This window comes from Pleurodeles waltl, chromosome 6, assembly GCF_031143425.1.
Source record: "Pleurodeles waltl isolate 20211129_DDA chromosome 6, aPleWal1.hap1.20221129, whole genome shotgun sequence".
NCBI lineage: Eukaryota > Metazoa > Chordata > Amphibia > Caudata > Salamandridae > Pleurodeles > Pleurodeles waltl.
In genome coordinates this window covers 608,134,036-608,154,708 of record NC_090445.1, presented here as the reverse complement: position 1 = coordinate 608,154,708, position 20,673 = coordinate 608,134,036, and positions in this window count along the sequence as shown.

Below are 20,673 nucleotides of genomic sequence, written 5' to 3'. Positions count from 1 at the left end.
TTTACGATGGCCCCCTCAGGCATACAGAGTTTCCAACTTGAACCTGCACACAGACAACCACCAAATCAGTGTAGCATCCCTCTCCTAACACCTTTTTAAAGTGATCCACTCACCAGGATCCCACACTGGATCTCACTTTCTCCCAGCGCTCTCCATTTCCTCACAGCGCACACTGGTCATGGCATACGTGCACGCACTGATGCTCCAGGTGCCAGGGGCAGGTGGACTTGGAACTCCCTGAGTGATGTCTCATAGCCTACAGTCCTGGTCGCAGGCAGAAGTCTTACAATAGGATTTCTGCAGGAAGTTAGTGTAAGTTGGGGGGAAGTGCCTGCCCGGAGAGATACTGGAGCCATCCTCACTATAGCTGAGAGGAAGTGCTTTAAGCTTGAGGAGATGCTCACTCGTACCAAGTGTTGCACCTGGCTCTTTTTGCAGGGTCATCCCCAGTCCTTTTGCCTCCTTCCTCCTAATTGTTCTGAGCAGTTTCTGTTGGCTTTAGGATACTGGGCACTTTACCACTGCTAAAACAGTGCTAAAGTGCATATGCTCTCTGTGTAAATTGTACTGTTGATTTGGTTATCCATAATTGGCATATTTGATTTACTGGTAAGCCCCTAGTAAAGTGCACTAGAGGTGCCAGGGCCTGTAAATCAAATGCTACTAGTGGGCCTGCAGCACTGGTTGTGCCACCCACATTAGTAGTCCTGTAAACATGGCTCAGACCTGCCACTGCAGTGTCTGTGTAACAGTTTTAAACTGCCAATTCGACTTAGCAAGTGTACCCACTTGCCAGGCCTAAACCTTCCCTTTTACTACATGTCAGGCACCCCCAAGGTAGGCCCTAGGTAGCCCCAGGGGCAGGGTGCAGTTAATATTTAAGGTAGGACACATTCTAGTGTGTTTTATATGTCCTCACAGTGAAATACTGCCAAATTCGGTTTTCACTGTGCAAGGCCTATCCCTCTCATAGGTCAACATGGGGGCTGCCTTTAAATATCCTTGAAGCGCAGCTTCTCTTTGAGAAGATAAAAATGTGGAGTTTAGGGTCTCTAAAATCACAATTTAAAAATACATCTTTTAGTGAAGTTGGTTTTTAAATTGTCTTTTTGAAAATGCCACTTTCAGAAAGTAGGCATTTTCTTGCTTAAACCATTTTGGGACTCTGCCTGTTTGTGGATTGTCTGTCTGGGTCAGCTCGGCAGTTGGGCTCTTTTGCACCTCTCTAGACAGTTACAAAGGGGCCGGGGGTGTAGCCTGCATATCCTGATGAGCCATCTGAGCTAGAGGGGAAGAAGAAGTGGTCGTTTCCACCTGAAAGGTCTGTGCCTGCCCTCACACAATGCAGTCTCCAACCCCCTGGTGTACGCCTGGGGCCTGGCCTGGACAAGGAAGGATCTTGGAAGCACTTGAGACTTTGCTTTGAAGTTTGCCAAATTGAAAGGCAGAACTGAGTATAAGGAGGAGACCCAAAACCCCATACTTTTAGAATCTTTCTGGAATCAAGAAGAACCTCTGCCAAGGAGAAGCCCTGAAGAGCTGGAGGAGGAGTACTGTCCCTTTGCTGTTTTGCTTTGCTGGACTGGCCTGCAGTTGCTTTTCTGCCTGAAAGGAGTGGAAAGGGTGAACTTTGCTGTGTGTCCTGCTTGAGGAAGTTCTCCAAGGGCTTGGAGTAGAGCTTGCCTCCTGTTGGAAGTCTCAGCGACACCAAAGACTTCAGGACTTCAGTTTCCTTGACCTGCAACTGTGGTTTTGTGCTGTTCAAGAGGAGAAACCACTGCAATGCCGCCAATGACGCCACTGGCCTACACCGCGACCTACCGAAGCCACACGGAGTCACATTGCCCCGCTTCGCACCGCAACCCTAGTCTCACTGATGCTGTCATCAGACGGCTTCACCGAGCCGCTGCTTGCACAGCGAACTGTGGGCCTCGCACTCTGGCATCGCCTGCTAACACCGCAGCCTGGGCATCCGCGACACCGCCACTCCTGCTGACGACGATGCTGTTGCCTGAACTGTGGCCTGTGGACACCGCTTGTGAGGAGCATGAAGCATCGTCCCGCACCGCAACCCCGGTCCACCGACGCCAGCATTATCAACTTCAGTGCCGTCACTAGGCATCCTGCCTGCACCGTGGCCTGTGGACACCGGTCGTGAGGGTCATGAAGCACCGTCTGTTCCGCACCGCTGACTTGGGCCTATCGACGACAGCGCTTCAGCAATGACGACACTGCTGCCTGCACTGTGACCTGGTGACACTGCACGTCGCACTGCCCACTTCACACCGCAGCGCTGTTCTCACTGACAGTGCTGGATGCTGTCACCGAGCCGCTGCCTGCACCGTGACCTGTGGGCACTGCACGTCGCATTGTTCCGCTTCACACCGCAGCCCCGATGCCATCCACGCCAGCACTCCTGACTTCATCACCCCAGAGTTCGATCTGCAACACGTGTGACTTCAAGGGCCCAACGACTCCCTCACCGACTCCGGAACCGACACCAGCAACACCGCTCTCCGGAGCTCACCGCAAGGATCACAAAGCCCTGCAAATCCAAGGTACTGTTTGTGGGTCTTTCTGACACCGTAGCTGGCCTGCGACACTGCATCCCACCTAAACTGTTAGTTTTGTTGATCACAATGCAAGAGTAGCCCCAGGTGGAGCTATCGACTTCAAGGAACTGTATTTTTAATATAAATCTTACAAAATTCATATCTTTATTACTGTATGTTGGATTCTTATCATTTTGGTCTTGTTTTACACAGATAAATATTGGCCATTTTTCAAAAACCGGTGTGGTGTCCTTTTGTAGTGTTTTCATTTATTACTGTGTGTTATGTGCAAATGCTTGACACATTCCTTCTGAGATAAGCCTGACTGCTCATGCCAAGCTACCAAGGGGGTGAGAAGGGGTTATCTGAGCGGGGATCTCCCTTATTCTTACTAGAGTGAGGGTCCCTACTTAGACAGGGTGGAATCCCACTGCCTACTAGAGACCCCATTTCTTACACCAAAGATACAGGTTTGCTAGCCAATGGAGAGGGCCTAGAGTATCCACTTGCAAGACTTGAGTTAGTGCTGAATGGCAAGGTGGCCATGGTTGATGTTGGGGTGAGGAAAAAACAAGGTGCTGGATGTGCCTTGGACAATGACTTGATTGTCCCTGGCCTGGTGCCAAGACCGTAAGGCTTTAGGGTTTGGGCCACATCAGCTGTGTTAACCAGAGCACAGGCTGCACATCAGTCTTAGAATGAGACTGGGATCATTCCTGATTTGCTGGGACTAGGATAATGTAGTTAATAGGAAATGGCAGAATCTTGGAAGGCAGTGACTGCGGAGCTCATTGTTTCTGCTCCTAAAGGAGGTGGCCCAGGTGCTGGATTCAGATCTGTTTCCAGAGATGGAGGGTTTGTTAGCTGCCGGAGGTCCTACCCAGGAAGATTCCTGCAGGCACAGGAAGAGTGTCCTACGCTTGAGGACTTTGGAAGGAAGCCAGGAACAGGTCAGCAAAGGTGAGGATGGTAAATACTATGTTGGCTGGGAGGATGGCCTACTTTTTAGTGAGTCAATGAATCCCTAGCCAGGAGCAAGCTGGAGACTAGCGGTACATTAGTCCACAGAAGTGGTCGTTTCCACCTGAAAGGTTTGTGCCTGCCCTCACACAATGCAGTCTCCAACCCCCTGGTGTACGCCTGGGGCCTGGCCTGGACAAGGAAGGATCTTGGAAGCACTTGAGACTTTGCTTTGAAGTTTGCCAAATTGAAAGGCAGAACTGAGTATAAGGAGAAGACCCAAAACCCCATACTTTTAGAATCTTTCTGGAATCAAGAAGAACCTCTGCCAAGGAGAAGCCCTGAAGAGCTGGAGGAGTACTGTCCCTTTGCTGTTTTGCTTTGCTGGACTGGCCTGCAGTTGCTTTTCTGCCTGAAAGGAGTGGAAAGGGTGAACTTTGCTGTGTATCCTGCTTGAGGAAGTTCTCCAAGGGCTTGGAGTAGAGCTTGCCTCCTGTTGGAAGTCTCAGTGACATCAAAGACTTCAGGACTTCAGTTTCCTTGACCTGCAACTGTGGTTTTGTGCTGTTCAAGAGGAGAAACCACTGCAATGCTGCCAATGACGCCACTGGCCTACACCGCGACCTACCGAAGCCACACGGAGTCACATTGCCCCGCTTCGCACCGCAACCCTATTCTCACTGACGCTGTCATCAGACGGCTTCACCGAGCCGCTGCTTGCACAGCGAACTGTGGTCCTCGCACTCTGGCATCACCTGCTAACACCGCAGCCTGGGCATCCGCGACACCGCCACTCCTGCTGACGACGATGCTGTTGCCTGAACTCTGGCCTGTGGACACCGCTTGTGAGGAGCATGAAGCATCGTCCCGCACCGCAACCCCGGTCCACCGACGCCAGCATTATCAACTTCAGTGCCGTCACTAGGCATCCTGCCTGCACCGTGGCCTGTGGACACCGGTCGTGAGGGTCATGAAGCACCGTCTGTTCCGCACCGCTGACTTGGGCCTATCGACGACAGCGCTTCAGCAATGACGACACTGCTGCCTGCACTGTGACCTGGTGACACTGCACGTCGCACTGCCCACTTCACACCGCAGCGCTGTTCTCACTGACAGTGCTGGATGCTGTCACCGAGCCGCTGCCTGCACCGTGACCTGTGGGCACTGCACGTCGCATTGTTCCGCTTCACACCGCAGCCCCGATGCCATCCACGCCAGCACTCCTGACTTCATCACCCCAGAGTTCGATCTGCAACACGTGTGACTTCAAGGGCCCAACGACTCCCTCACCAACTCCGGAACCGACACCAGCAACACCGCTCTCCGGAGCTCACCGCAAGGATCACAAAGCCCTGCAAATCCAAGGTACTGTTTGTGGGTCTTTCTGACACCGTAGCTGGCCTGCGACACTGCATCCCACCTAAACTGTTAGTTTTGTTGATCACAATGCAAGAGTAGCCCCAGGTGGAGCTATCGACTTCAAGGAACTGTATTTTTAATATAAATCTTACAAAATTCATATCTTTATTACTGTATGTTGGATTCTTATCATTTTGGTCTTGTTTTACACAGATAAATATTGGCCATTTTTCAAAAACCGGTGTGGTGTCCTTTTGTAGTGTTTTCATTTATTACTGTGTGTTATGTGCAAATGCTTGACACATTCCTTCTGAGATAAGCCTGACTGCTCATGCCAAGCTACCAAGGGGGTGAGAAGGGGTTATCTGAGCGGGGATCTCCCTTATTCTTACTAGAGTGAGGGTCCCTACTTAGACAGGGTGGAATCCCACTGCCTACTAGAGACCCCATTTCTTACACCAAAGATACAGGTTTGCTAGCCAATGGAGAGGGCCTAGAGTATCCACTTGCAAGACTTGAGTTAGTGCTGAATGGCAAGGTGGCCATGGTTGATGTTGGGGTGAGGAAAAAACAAGGTGCTGGATGTGCCTTGGACAATGACTTGATTGTCCCTGGCCTGGTGCCAAGACCGTAAGGCTTTAGGGTTTGGGCCACATCAGCTGTGTTAACCAGAGCACAGGCTGCACATCAGTCTTAGAATGAGACTGGGATCATTCCTGATTTGCTGGGACTAGGATAATGTAGTTAATAGGAAATGGCAGAATCTTGGAAGGCAGTGACTGCGGAGCTCATTGTTTCTGCTCCTAAAGGAGGTGGCCCAGGTGCTGGATTCAGATCTGTTTCCAGAGATGGAGGGTTTGTTAGCTGCCGGAGGTCCTACCCAGGAAGATTCCTGCAGGCACAGGAAGAGTGTCCTACGCTTGAGGACTTTGGAAGGAAGCCAGGAACAGGTCAGCAAAGGTGAGGATGGTAAATACTATGTTGGCTGGGAGGATGGCCTACTTTTTAGTGAGTCAATGAATCCCTAGCCAGGAGCAAGCTGGAGACTAGCGGTACATTAGTCCACAGAAGTGGTCGTTTCCACCTGAAAGGTTTGTGCCTGCCCTCACACAATGCAGTCTCCAACCCCCTGGTGTACGCCTGGGGCCTGGCCTGGACAAGGAAGGATCTTGGAAGCACTTGAGACTTTGCTTTGAAGTTTGCCAAATTGAAAGGCAGAACTGAGTATAAGGAGAAGACCCAAAACCCCATACTTTTAGAATCTTTCTGGAATCAAGAAGAACCTCTGCCAAGGAGAAGCCCTGAAGAGCTGGAGGAGTACTGTCCCTTTGCTGTTTTGCTTTGCTGGACTGGCCTGCAGTTGCTTTTCTGCCTGAAAGGAGTGGAAAGGGTGAACTTTGCTGTGTATCCTGCTTGAGGAAGTTCTCCAAGGGCTTGGAGTAGAGCTTGCCTCCTGTTGGAAGTCTCAGTGACATCAAAGACTTCAGGACTTCAGTTTCCTTGACCTGCAACTGTGGTTTTGTGCTGTTCAAGAGGAGAAACCACTGCAATGCTGCCAATGACGCCACTGGCCTACACCGCGACCTACCGAAGCCACACGGAGTCACATTGCCCCGCTTCGCACCGCAACCCTAGTCTCACTGACGCTGTCATCAGACGGCTTCACCGAGCCGCTGCTTGCACAGCGAACTGTGGGCCTCGCACTCTGGCATCACCTGCTAACACCGCAGCCTGGGCATCCGCGACACCGCCACTCCTGCTGACGACGATGCTGTTGCCTGAACTGTGGCCTGTGGACACCGCTTGTGAGGAGCATGAAGCATCGTCCCGCACCGCAACCCCGGTCCACCGACGCCAGCATTATCAACTTCAGTGCCGTCACTAGGCATCCTGCCTGCACCGTGGCCTGTGGACACCGGTCGTGAGGGTCATGAAGCACCGTCTGTTCCGCACCGCTGACTTGGGCCTATCGACGACAGCGCTTCAGCAATGACGACACTGCTGCCTGCACTGTGACCTGGTGACACTGCACGTCGCACTGCCCACTTCACACCGCAGCGCTGTTCTCACTGACAGTGCTGGATGCTGTCACCGAGCCGCTGCCTGCACCGTGACCTGTGGGCACTGCACGTCGCATTGTTCCGCTTCACACCGCAGCCCCGATGCCATCCACGCCAGCACTCCTGACTTCATCACCCCAGAGTTCGATCTGCAACACGTGTGACTTCAAGGGCCCAACGACTCCCTCACCAACTCCGGAACCGACACCAGCAACACCGCTCTCCGGAGCTCACCGCAAGGATCACAAAGCCCTGCAAATCCAAGGTACTGTTTGTGGGTCTTTCTGACACCGTAGCTGGCCTGCGACACTGCATCCCACCTAAACTGTTAGTTTTGTTGATCACAATGCAAGAGTAGCCCCAGGTGGAGCTATCGACTTCAAGGAACTGTATTTTTAATATAAATCTTACAAAATTCATATCTTTATTACTGTATGTTGGATTCTTATCGTTTTGGTCTTGTTTTACACAGATAAATATTGGCCATTTTTCAAAAATCGGTGTGGTGTCCTTTTGTAGTGTTTTCACTTATTACTGTGTGCTATGTGCAAATGCTTGACACATTCCTTCTGAGATAAGCCTAACTGCTCATGCCAAGCTACCAAGGGGGTGAGAAGGGGTTATCTGAGCGGGGATCTCCCTTATTCTTACTAGAGTGAGGGTCCCTACTTAGACAGGGTGGAATCCCACTGCCTACTAGAGACCCCATTTCTTACACCAAAGATACAGGTTTGCTAGCCAATGGAGAGGGCCTAGAGTATCCACTTGCAAGACTTGAGTTAGTGCTGAATGGCAAGGTGGCCATGGTTGATGTTGGGGTGAGGAAAAAACAAGGTGCTGGATGTGCCTTGGACAATGACTTGATTGTCCCTGGCCTGGTGCCAAGACCGTAAGGCTTTAGGGTTTGGGCCACATCAGCTGTGTTAACCAGAGCACAGGCTGCACATCAGTCTTAGAATGAGACTGGGATCATTCCTGATTTGCTGGGACTAGGATAATGTAGTTAATAGGAAATGGCAGAATCTTGGAAGGCAGTGACTGCGGAGCTCATTGTTTCTGCTCCTAAAGGAGGTGGGCCAGGTGCTGGATTCAGATCTGTTTCCAGAGATGGAGGGTTTGTTAGCTGCCGGAGGTCCTACCCAGGAAGATTCCTGCAGGCACAGGAAGAGTGTCCTACGCTTGAGGACTTTGGAAGGAAGCCAGGAACAGGGCAGCAAAGGTGAGGATGGTAAATACTGTGGCCCGTATTTATACTTTTTTTAGCGCCGCATTTGCGCCGCTTTTTGACGCAAAACGGTGCAAACCTACAAAATACAATGGTATTTTGCAAGTTTGCGCCGTTTTTGCGTCAAAAAACGACGCAAATGCGGCGCTAAAGATAGTATAAATACGGGCCTATGTTGGCTGGGAGGATGGCCTACTTTTTAGTGAGTCAATGAATCCCTAGCCAGGAGCAAGCTGGAGACTAGCGGTACATTAGTCCACAGAAGTGGTCGTTTCCACCTGAAAGGTCTGTGCCTGCCCTCACACAATGCAGTCTCCAACCCCCTGGTGTACGCCTGGGGCCTGGCCTGGACAAGGAAGGATCTTGGAAGCACTTGAGACTTTGCTTTGAAGTTTGCCAAATTGAAAGGCAGAACTGAGTATAAGGAGAAGACCCAAAACCCCATACTTTTAGAATCTTTCTGGAATCAAGAAGAACCTCTGCCAAGGAGAAGCCCTGAAGAGCTGGAGGAGGAGTACTGTCCCTTTGCTGTTTTGCTTTGCTGGACTGGCCTGCAGTTGCTTTTCTGCCTGAAAGGAGTGGAAAGGGTGAACTTTGCTGTGTGTCCTGCTTGAGGAAGTTCTCCAAGGGCTTGGAGTAGAGCTTGCCTCCTGTTGGAAGTCTCAGTGACACCAAAGACTTCAGGACTTCAGTTTCCTTGACCTGCAACTGTGGTTTCGTGGTGTTCAAGAGGAGAAACCACTGCAATGCTGCCAATGACGCCACTGGCCTACACCGCGACCTACCGAAGCCACACGGAGTCACATTGCCCCGCTTCACACCGCAACCCTAGTCTCACTGACGCTGTCATCAGACGGCTTCACCGAGCCGCTGCTTGCACAGCGAACTGTGGGCCTCGCACTCTGGCATCGCCTGCTAACACCGCAGCCTGGGCATCCGCGACACCGCCACTCCTGCTGACGACGATGCTGTTGCCTGCACTGTGGTCTGTGGACACCGCTTGTGAGGAGCATGAAGCATCGTCCCGCACTGCAACCCCGGTCCACCGACGCCAGCATTATCAACTTCAGTGCCGTCACCAGGCATCCTGCCTGCACCGTGGCCTGTGGACACCGCTCGTGAGGGTCATGAAGCACCGTCTGTTCCGCATCGCTGACTTGGGCCTATCGACGACAGCGCTTCAGCAATGACGACACTGCTGCCTGCACTGTGACCTGGTGACACTGCACGTCGCACCGCCCACTTCACACCGCAGCGCTGTTCTCACTGACAGTGCTGGATGCTGTCACCGAGCCGCTGCCTGCACCGTGACCTGTGGGCACCGCACGTCGCATTGTTCCGCTTCACACCGCAGCCCCGATGCCATCCACGCCAGCACTCCTGACTTCATCACCCCAGAGTTCGATCTGCAACACGTGTGACTTCAAGGGCCCAACGACTCCCTCACCGACTCCGGAACCGACACCAGCAACACCGCTCTCCGGAGCTCACCGCAAGGATCACAAAGCCCTGCAAATCCAAGGTACTGTTTGTGGGTCTTTCTGACACAGTAGCTGGCCTGCGACACTGCATCCCACCTAAACTGTTAGTTTTGTTGATCACAATGCCAGAGTAGCCCCAGGTGGAGCTATCGACTTCAAGGAACTGTATTTTTAATATAAATCTTACAAAATTCATATCTTTATTACTGTATGTTGGATTCTTATCGTTTTGGTCTTGTTTTACACAGATAAATATTGCCCATTTTTCAAAAACCGGTGTGGTGTCCTTTTGTAGTGTTTTCACTTATTACTGTGTGTTATGTGCAAATGCTTGACACATTCCTTCTGAGATAAGCCTGACTGCTCATGCCAAGCCACCAAGGGGGTGAGAAGGGGTTATCTGAGCGGGGATCTCCCTTATTCTTACTAGAGTGAGGGTCCCTACTTGGACAGGGTGGAATCCCACTGCCTACTAGAGACCCCATTTCTTACACCAAAGATACAGGTTTGCTAGCCAATGGAGAGGGCCTAGAGTATCCACTTGCAAGACTTGAGTTAGTGCTGAATGGCAAGGTGGCCATGGTTGATGTTGGGGTGAGGAAAAAACAAGGTGCTGGATGTGCCTTGGACAATGACTTGATTGTCCCTGGCCTGGTGCCAAGACCATAAGGCTTTAGGGTTTGGGCCACATCAGCTGTGTTAACCAGAGCACAGGCTGCACATCAGTCTTAGAATGAGACTGGGATCATTCCTGATTTACTGGGACTAGGATAATGTAGTTAATAGGAAATGGCAGAATCTTGGAAGGCAGTGACTGCGGAGCTCATTGTTTCTGCTCCTAAAGGAGGTGGCCCAGGTGCTGGATTCAGATCTGTTTCCAGAGATGGAGGGTTTGTTAGCTGCCGGAAGTCCTACCCAGGAAGATTCCTGCAGGCACAGGAAGAGTGTCCTACGCTTGAGGACTTTGGAAGGAAGCCAGGAACAGGTCAGCAAAGGTGAGGATGGTAAATACTATGTTGGCTGGGAGGATGGCCTACTTTTTAGTGAGTCAATGAATCCCTAGCCAGGAGCAAGCTGGAGACTAGCGGTACATTAGTCCACAGGAATTCCTGCTTTCACTGGTCCATGAAGACCCAGGATAGGTTGAAACCTCTATTCTACTCTTGAGGGATACGCTGAGTCATAGAGAGGTTCTGTAGAATCTGTCTCACTTGCCTGATGAGTGGTAAGTCAAGAGGGAGGGCAAGTGCACCATTAGTGCCTATACTAGTGTAGGTGTTCAATTTGAGCGAGTGGGAATATCCATAGTTGCTCCATTTGATGCCGCCCTTGCAGTCAGTGAACAGGTATATCTTGATTGGGGTGGACCATGCCACCAGGAACCCAGAGGCCGTACTTCCTAGGAGCATGACTGCACAGGTGGTAGCAAGAGCTCTCCTGGGGATCTTTCCTAGGGTTGGATTTCCGAGAACAGTCATTTCTGAGCATGGAACCAATTTCATCTTCTCTCACATTAGAGAGATGTGGGAGCAAGCTGGTGACATGCCACTTCTCCATGGCATACTGCCCCCAAGCCAGTGGTTTAGTGAAGTGGTTGAACAAAACACTGAAGAGCATGATGCAACTTCTCTTATGTCTTTTCACAGGAGGAGGTAGGGTTAAGCCCCTTCGACACTCCTGGCTTGTAGGTCCACTCCCCATAGTCAAAGAACAATGGGAAGGAACCTTAGGTTGTCCACAGTAAGATATGGTGGACTATGTGACTGGCCTCAGGAAGTTGATGGCACAATACATTGGTAGTCAAGCAAAGGAAAACCTTTGTGCCAGCCAAGCGTGATGAAATGGTATGACCAGAAAGCTACGCTGACTATCAGGAAGGTCTGGAGGTCTGGTGCTAAAGCCTATTTATCTCAGGAGTTTGGAGGATAAATGTTGTGGGTCATACAAGGTAGTTTAGAAGGTTCATGGACACAGGTGCCACAGTAGAACCCAAAAGGGTGTTCCATGTCAGCAAGCTGAAGTCTTTCTTCCGGAGAGATTACACATTGAAAGTCATGGCTATGTCAGAAGAAGATGAGGAATACAGTGAGCCTCATCCTGACTTACTATATGGTGACATGCGGAATGGCACTGCCTAAGTGGTTCAGTTAGCTTTTCTCTTGAGTTAACATCTGAGCAGCAGAGAGAGTGTAGAGTGATGTTGAGATGGTTTGTCAACCTTTTCTCACTGGGTTCAGTGTTGACATCTGTTTGTCTGCCTGGCATTGATACAGGAAACAGCCCTCCAGTGAAGGGTAGGATGTACATAATGTCTGAGTTCAGGGATGCATTAAGGCCAAAGTTGCCAACATGTTGGATCTGGGGGGCATTGAGAGATCTCATAGTCTGTGGTCTAGTCCTGTGGTGCTAGTACCAAAGCAAGGGTCTACTGGCTTGCAATTCTGTGTGGACTACCAAGTCTTCAATGAGCTAACAGCGAGTGGATAAGCTTGTGGATCAGTTATGTGCTACAAAGTACTTGAGCGCCTTATATCTGACCAGTAGGTACTGGCACATTGCCTAAGTACCAGATGCCACTCAGAATAAAGCCTTTTCCATGTCAGATGTGCTCTATCACATTAAGGTGATGCCCATTGTGTTAAAGAATGTTCCTGTCACTTTTCAGCAGGTGTTGAACCATGTTCTCGCTGGGCTGGAGGATTTATGTGTGACCTACCTGGATGACATTGTGGTGTTCAGCAGTTCATGACAGGGCCACTTTCCACAAGCTCCTTTTCTTATATTACATTTCTATAAACTAAATGTGATTTAGGGTCAGACTTTTGGAAGTTTGTGATGGGGCTCTGCTTCCTTTTGAAGTTCCCACACCTCTGCACTCCACCTTCCTCCAGAAAGCAGTCTGTCACAGCAGGAGTGAACTCAAATTTGATAGCCCAACATCCAAAAGTCATAAGAGTAGGTAGAGGTTCACATGTGGATGTCAGCCACAGTGACATGTGCATCAAAAGGTTACTTCGTGGCCTCAGCCCCACTTTTTAAGGTCTTCTTATCAGCCCCATCTCCTTCCTGAGATGTGCCCAGCACCCTTTCCTTTGATCTCCAGCGATCTCTCCTGTAATCCAAGAGCACCCTGTGAAGTGTACTGATCAGCCTGGTTCTTCTCCCTCCAGTGTGTGTTCCACCCAGCTCACAGGAATACAGCAATCCACAAAAAAGGACCTCAGATTCTTCCATGTATTGTAACATTCACAGACACACATACACACAACACACACATTCAACTATGCATGCTGCACAGTGCTACATACTAATTTGATGTAGGCCAAGAGTGAGTTAAGCACAAAGGCCTGTTCACTCCCACTGATCATTACATGACTGCACTCATGTTACTTAACTCCTGCAAAGGCCTTTCACCGCTATGAGAACAGCGCATTGGGCAACCCTTCCGATCCAACACAACAGCATTCCGTGAGACAGGCCCGTGAGACAGGCCTAAGTCATGGTGCACATAGGTGTTACGTGTTTGCCCATGACAATAACAGTTAGCAACAGGGAATCATACCAAGTTGCAGCTGGGACACTCAGGACAGGGGTGCATGTTCGTAACCATGTGAAGGACTTTTCAGTCCTTACAAAGAAGAAGGATTTAGAATCCCAGTTGTTATGATTGCTCCTGTTTGTGGTGCAATCAATACAATATCTATTCTGTATCCCACATGGACCACAGCGAGCAGCCACTCTCTCCATCCCTCTTCAAACTGCTGTAAGAAACTCCTGAATGCAGATTTTCTTTGTCTGTGGCATAGTCAGTGGTTCTGGTTCTTTACCGTTGATGCCAGTAGTACCTTGGAATGTCATCTGGATGGACCTGTTCATTCTCTGCTGGTAATTATAGGATTCCTTGATGATCCAAAAATCAACCTGGACTATTAAATTTGGAGCAAGTATTCCCCTTGAAAATGCCTGAATGTACTTTCTTAATGATGTTATGGACTTTTCCTCTCGTTTGATGCTAAAAACATTAATACTAATAAATAGGTGGCGCAATGCATCATTCCTATGACCTGGGACTTGCCTGTTGCATAAGTTCATGGGATATGTAGCCAGGACTGATGCCCCTGCTGTTGAGCTGATACTCACACCACAGCCAACACAATATTGGGCTCGAATTTCACCTGCTTCTCTTTAAGCTCTGGTAGCGATGAACAGTCTCCACAATTTATATGAAGTGGGAACCAATACCTGAAAATTATTGCATCGTGTATGTGGCAGACGTTTTGACTTCAGATTGCAAATTTGTCTTACTACACGACTTCTTCAATGTGGACTTTACCCTCTTGTCCACTGGATTTCTATGCACAGCCTCCTCTGCTGCCATAGATGGCCTCCCTCCCAGGCTGGATAAGCAGCCGATAAATACCTCCTCATTTAGTGAATACCTTCAACACATCCAAAATGCTCACCATTTTACAGAAAAGGACCTATCTATTAGTAAACACAAGAGGTTGATACTTTTTGGACATTGCCATTATGCCCACAGACAACCTGCTTTGTAAAGAAATAACACGAATAAGGTCAGACTTAAAGTACTGGAGCCATATTATGCATAGTGCCCTGGGGGCACACCAGGCATGTACACCCACTTTATGTGCCCCCAGGACACTATAGTTATTACAGAATGGGCTGCAGGTGCTTGTGCAAATCCTCCTGTAATACTGATAGTGCTGGTGCACATGGAATGCCAGTGCTATGTTAAGAGGGGTGTTCCTCATTTGCATGGGGGTGCGGCCCCATGCAAATCAGGTAATCACTGTGTCTCTGGATCTGTGCCCTATTATGGACGTGGGTGCAGAGGCAAACAGCCCCTTAGGACGCACACTGATAGAGTATCACAAAAGGTGGCATTCCCTAAGGGCAGCATTTTGGAGGGGAAAAATAGGGTCCCATTGCCCCCCAAGACATCCCCCTGCAAGTGAGTGCGGTCACTCACTGCACCCACTTGCGGGGGAATCTCAGCCAGTTCTTTAAATAGCAGGCAGCCTCCACCTGCACTGTGAAACACGGAGTGGCTTGTAGACAGCCACCCCGTATTTCACTGAATGCAATGCCATCGGGACAGACGCACGTTTATGGCTGCAATGGAAACAGTGCATTCATGGTAATAGGATGCACTATCCCAGTCTAAGTCAGGCGCACCTTTTGAAAGGTGTGTCATGTTGCAAACTGGCACAGAGCACCCAGTGTATATTACTGGCATTGGTGCTTTCTTTCAAAGTGGCTCTCAGACCCTGTTTCTGGTTTTGAGAAGGGATGGGCGTATTAGGCAGATAGGGACTACTGGTCCCCAACAATCTTAGTTGAGGTTGTTGTCCTACTAGAACAACGAAAACAGCCAATGACATCTTTATGCACTTTACTCTGTGTAGCGAGGGCGAGCAGTAAAATGCTTCTCAGGGCGGTAGTGTGGGGGCACTCAGCAGTAAACTAACAGATACAATGCCATATTGTCCACTAGTGCATTTCCTTTGGATTAAAAGAAAGTATTTTAATCATGTAGAATAATGTAATACTACTCAGCATAATCAAGGGATTCAGACACAGTTGCAGTCCTATTTGCATGAAATGCTACACTTTTTGGTACTCTACCCTGTGTGATGTGTCGTTCTGGGCCTGATGTGCCATTCACGCCAGATGACTCTGTTAGGTAGCCACACGTCATTGCACAATCCAATACTTAATTTGTAAAATAATCAGTTCTGGTGCCCAAAGCGCTGTTCAGAAGCCCTCAGCTGATGCTATTAAATGTCAGCGCACTGAATACCAAAGCTGTGTAGTCCTGAATCTACCTCAGATCTCTTTCATCCACTGCGAGACACTCCAAGTCCCTTTAGCTCAATGGTGTAAGTTTCTGCAAGTTACTACTTTCCCACTTGGTGAGGGTTTTTCTGTCTTTCTTTTTTTCTTCCTCTTTCTTTCCCATTCATTGTTTTTACACTCAGTTGAAATGTCCGAGAGGAAAAATAAATGCCAGTCACAAAAAATGAGTGCTTGCGGCCCCCACAAGCAGCTACCAGCTCAGATTAAGCAGTAGCACAATTGCACTTCTATAGGCTGTATTAGGTTATTTGTGATAGCCATGGTGATGCATTAGGTGTGGGACTATTGACTTTCTCGATGATGTCCAACTGTCCTCGGTGCTCAAACTCTTTACCACATTTGGGTGCAGGTGGAAGGGTATTCATCTTTGACTAAAGGTTTTGGGTTTTACTATCTTGTCAATGAGTTTGACGGAGGTGCCTTTTAGGCATCCTAGTCCAAGGAATAGTTTTTGAAAATCTTTGATGATGTCATGTACCTGACACTCATGTGCTCCCCAGGCTTAAGCCTTCCACGCTATGACAGTTTGGCAAGATTCTGTCTCCATCAGAGCTAACATGAAATCTAGCAAGGATTTCGATGATTCTATTCTGCATCATCATTTCCATTATGCCCGTGAGCAGTAAGGGCAGGGTTGAGTGTTTGTCAGACTTAGTGGTGGGTGAGGCCTGAGTGCCTGGTATTGGTATATGTTCATAACATTGACGGACGTCCTTGTGTCAATCAGTGCTTTCACTGTAATGTCCATAATGGTTACCTCACAAATCAGTTAAGTGTCATTGCTTGTCATTGCCTTGTCTTGTGAATGATACCAAGAAGATATCTTCATCTTCATATTGGCTCCGTCAGTCGGGTCATGACTCAAATGACTCTGGGTTGAGATTTCACCTCTATGGTAAGATTATAAAGTGTTGGGTTGGTCTGGAACCTCCCAGGGTTCTTTTTCCTCTCTTTCCTCTGTTAATGAGCAAACATTATTAATAAAATTATGAGTCGACAAATCTTATAATTAATGTGTACTAAAAGAGCATAATTGGAGAAATCTGTGTTAGAAAAATAAAACGAGCATGTTTGAAATGTGGTTGATATGGTGTATACCACCTTGAGTTCTAGGTGAAATAATATATAACTGTGAAAACATAATTTGGTGAATCATAACCATTTGTGCTGACAAAAGATGATTAATATTGATGATTAAAACTGAATTGAAATTATTATAGACTAAATAATGTACTAATATGGTTGGAATATTAAAACTGTTTTATTATTCATGTATTAGCATTCGTAAAAAGGCCTGAGCTTTGGTATTTTTACACAGTACAGTGTTCGATATCTTATGCTGATTTCATTGAAAATCTTTTGCAAACATGGTTTATTAAACATCTTATTGGAAACCTCACAGTGGAAATCTACTGTTTATTCTACTCTGTCCATTCAGTACTAACTTGTGATAATTATTTTAAGTTTTAACAATAAGCTTTAGTTTGGGGTAGGAAGTTAGAGTGTCATGTTTTGTGCTGTTTTCTACAATGTTAATATTCTGCAGAAACTGCTGTCCGGGGAGGAGTGTCAAGATAGGTCTATCTTGGAGAAACAGGAAGAAAAGTTGCAATCCAGAGAAGAAGTGAAGTTCAATTGGTTGCTCACTGTCACACTGTATAGTCTTGTTGTTAGTAATGGGGTTTTTGGTTGGCAGTCAGGTTACCCCCTGTCCAAGCAAGAACCCTCACTCTAGTCAGGGTAAGTCACACACAATCCAAATTATCCTGTGCCCACCCTCTGGTAGCTTGGCACTAAGCAGTCAGGCTTAACTTAGAAGGCAATGTGTAAAGTATTTGTGCAATAAATCATACAATAACACAATATAGCACCACAAAAATACACCACACAGTGTTTAGAAAAATATATAATATTTATCTGGGTATTTGCAGGTCAAAACGATAAAAGATGCAATATGAAATTGTAGAGATATCACTGAAAAGTGATATAAAGGGGGTCATTCTGACCCTGGCGGCCGGTGACCGCCAGGGTCACCGACCACGGGAGCACCGCCAACAGGCTGGCGGTGCTCCCGAGGGCATTCTGACCGCGGCGGTTCAGCCGCGGTCAGAAAGGGTAAACCGGCGGTCTCCCGCCGGTTTACCGCTGCCCCATTGAATCCTCCATGGCGGCGGAGCGCGCTCCGCCGCCATGGGGATTCAGACACCCCCTACCGCCATCCTGTTCATGGCGGGAATCCCGCCATGAACAGGATGGCGGTAGGGGGTGCCGCGGGGCCCCTGGGGGCCCCTGCAGTGCCCATGCCAATGGCATGGGCACTGCAGGGGCCCCCGTAAGAGGGCCCCGCAAAGTATTTCAGTGTCTGCTTTGCAGACACTGAAATACGCGACGGGTGCAACTGCACCCGTCGCACCTTCCCACTCCGCCGGCTCCATTCGGAGCCGGCATCCTAGTGGGAAGGTTGATTTGCCCTGGGCTGGCGGGCAGCCTTTTGGCGGCTGCCCGCCAGCCCAGGGCAAATCTCAGAATCACCGCAGAGGTCTTTCGACCGCGGTGCGGTGTTCTGACGGGGTTACTTTGGCGGGCGGCCTCTGCCGCCCGCCAAAGTAAGAATCACCCCCAAAGTGTCTTAAGTCTTTAAAAAGCAAACAAAGTCTCTTTCAAGCACAAAGTACCTGGTTTTGATTGGAAAATCTCCGCAGAGGGCCGCAGTGGAGGAGATGCGTGGAAAAATAGTGTGTGCGTCGGTTACACCCCTTCACACACAGACTTGCGTCGTTATTTTCCATGCGGGGAGATGTGCGTCGTTCTACGGGAAGAAAAATGGTGTGTGCGTCGGTTTCGCCCCTTCACACACGGACATGCGTCGTTATTTTTCACTCGGGGAAGACATGCGTCGTTTTCCGGCACGCGGACCGTCTCCTTCTGTGGGTCACGGGATTACCAGATGTCCCAGGGTCTGTGCGTGGAATCCTAGGCTTGTTATCCAGCTGCGCGTCGTTCCGGTGGGCTGTGCGTGTAATATTTTTCCTCACAGCAGGTGTCGCGTCGATTTCCTCTCTGGAAGTCGGGCGGCGTTGTCCAGGTGGGGCCATGCGTCGAAGTTCCAGTCGCACCGCAGGCGTCGCGTCGAGCACCGTCTTTTCAGATCGGCGTGCTGTGAATTTTTCACCGTGGAGCAAACTGTGCGTCGAATTTTTCGGAGCACAAGGAGTCCAGTTGAAAAAGAGAAGTCTTTTGGTCCTGAGACTTCAGGGAACAGGAGGCAAGCTCTATCCAAGCCCTTGGAGAGCACTTTTGCAGCAAGACAAGAGTTCAGCAAGGCAGAAGGCCAACAGCAAGGCAGCAGTCCTTTGTAGAAAGCAGTCAGGTGAGTCCTTTGAGCAGCCAGGCAGTTCTTCTTGGCAGGATGCAGGTTCTGGTTCAGGTTTCTTCTCCAGCAATTGTCTGAGGTGATAGGGCAGAGGCCCTGTTTTATACCCAAATGTGCCGTTGAAGTAGGGGAGACTTCAAAGAGTGGCTTAGAAGTGCACCAGGTCCTCTTTCAGTTCAATGCTGGCTGCCAGGGTCCCAGTAGGGTGTGTGGCAGTCCTTTGTGTCAGAGCAGGCCCTCCACCCTCCCAGCCAAGGAAGACCCATTCAAAATGCAGATGTATGCAAGTGAGGCTGAGTACCCTGTGTTTGGGGTGTGTCTGAGTGAATGCACAAGGAGCTGTCAACTAAACCCAGCCAGACGTGAATTGTAAGGCACAGAAAGATTTAAGTGCAAAGAAATGCTCACTTTCTAAAAGTGGCATTTCTAGAATAGTAATATTAAATCCAACTTCACCAGTCAGCAGGATTTTGTATTACCATTCTGGCCATACTAAATATGACCTTCCTGCTCCTTTCAGATCAGCAGCTACCACTTCAATAATGTATGAGGGCAGCCCCAATGTTAGCCTATGAAGGGAGCAGGCCTCACAGTAGTGTAAAAACGAATTTAGGAGTTTTTACACTACCAGGACATATAAACTACACAGGTACATGTCCTGCCTTTTACCCACACAGCACCCTGCCCTAGGGGTTACCTAGGGCACACATTAGAGGTGACTTATGTGTAGAAAAAGGGGAGGTTTAGGCTTGGCAAGTACTTTTAAATGACAAGTCGAGGTGACAGTGAAACTGCACACACAGGCCTTGCAATGGCAGGCCTGAGACAAGGTAAAGGGGCTACTTGAGTGGGTGTCACAACCAGTGCTGCAGGCCCACTGGTAGCATTTAATCTACAGGCCCTAGGCACATACAGTGCACATTACTAGGGACTTATAAATAGATTAAATAGTCCAATTGGGTATTATCCAAAGTTACCATGTTTAAGGGGAGAGAGCATATGCACGTTAGCACTGGTTAGCAGTGGTAAAGTGCGCAGAGTCTAAAAACCAGCAAAATTGAGGTCAGAAAAAGAGAAGGAGGAAGGCAAAAAGTCTGGGGATATCGCTGCAGAAGGGCCATTTCCAACACTTGTCCAATAAAAGTTTAGCTAGTAATTCTTGGTATTTCAATTTACCAGAGTTCTAGATGATGCAGTTCAGTTTATCAGTTTCCAGTTTGTAGTTCAGTTGTTGATGAGAAGAAGTGCTGTCATGCTTATGATTCAAAAAATTCAGTTACCTTAAGTCCAACTTTACTGAACTGTTGCCCTTTCCAGGTTCCTAATGCTGATTGCTGAAGACCTGCTGTTCCTGTGCTCTGCTGACAAAGACTCTGCCAACTGCTGTCTCATTTAGGAGAGGTATAACCAATGTGCACTTTGTTTTTACAGGTTTGCCTTTAGAAATCCAACCCCTTATTTTGTCAGTGCCATAGTTTAGATGTCTTCCAAATTATTTTTTGTCTTATTTTGATTTTTGCATTTGACAAAGTTCATCCCCACACATGCTTTTCAAATTAGAATTTGGTAGCAAGGATGTCTGACTCTGTAATTAAAATGTTTGTTTATTAATTGATTATGACTGCTTCAACTGCTCAACTAAGAAAATCTATTACTATTTCACAAATAATTCTAGTGTTTTTCTGTGGAATTCTTTTGTAGTGTTCAATGGCCATTGCACTTGTTAGATTAAGATTCTTCAGACGTTTAGGACAACCTGGGTTGTTTCTGTATTGCTATCATCTGG